The sequence below is a fragment of the Triticum dicoccoides genome, chromosome 5A (assembly GCF_002162155.2).
Source record: "Triticum dicoccoides isolate Atlit2015 ecotype Zavitan chromosome 5A, WEW_v2.0, whole genome shotgun sequence".
In the NCBI taxonomy this organism is placed as follows: domain Eukaryota; kingdom Viridiplantae; phylum Streptophyta; class Magnoliopsida; order Poales; family Poaceae; genus Triticum; species Triticum dicoccoides.
The window spans coordinates 47,027,725-47,028,091 of NC_041388.1; positions in this window are offsets into that span (position 1 = coordinate 47,027,725).

The window sequence follows — 367 nt, forward strand, 5'->3', positions numbered from 1 at the left end:
GACAAACGCGGCCAACCAATGGTCCAGCCAAGGAAACGTAAAAAGGTTACCACAAGGGCATAATAGAAGTACAACATAGGACGGAGCGCTGGGGGCACAGCCAAACAACCCCAAAATACGGATCATATTCTAACTAGTCCGGCTCAGGAGGTGGGGGTGGGAGCGGTGGCGCCAATGCTCCTGCGGTGGTGCGTAAGGCCGGGATGATCCTGTCGATGAAGTCCCGATCACACCGCTTGCTGAGCGGTCTCCATAGCTGTAAGAAGCCACACAGTTTGTAAATAGAATCAGTCGCACGAGTTGGAATCACATGCTCAATCACAAGTTTATTGCGAGCTGTCCACAGAGTCCATGCTATCGCCCCCAC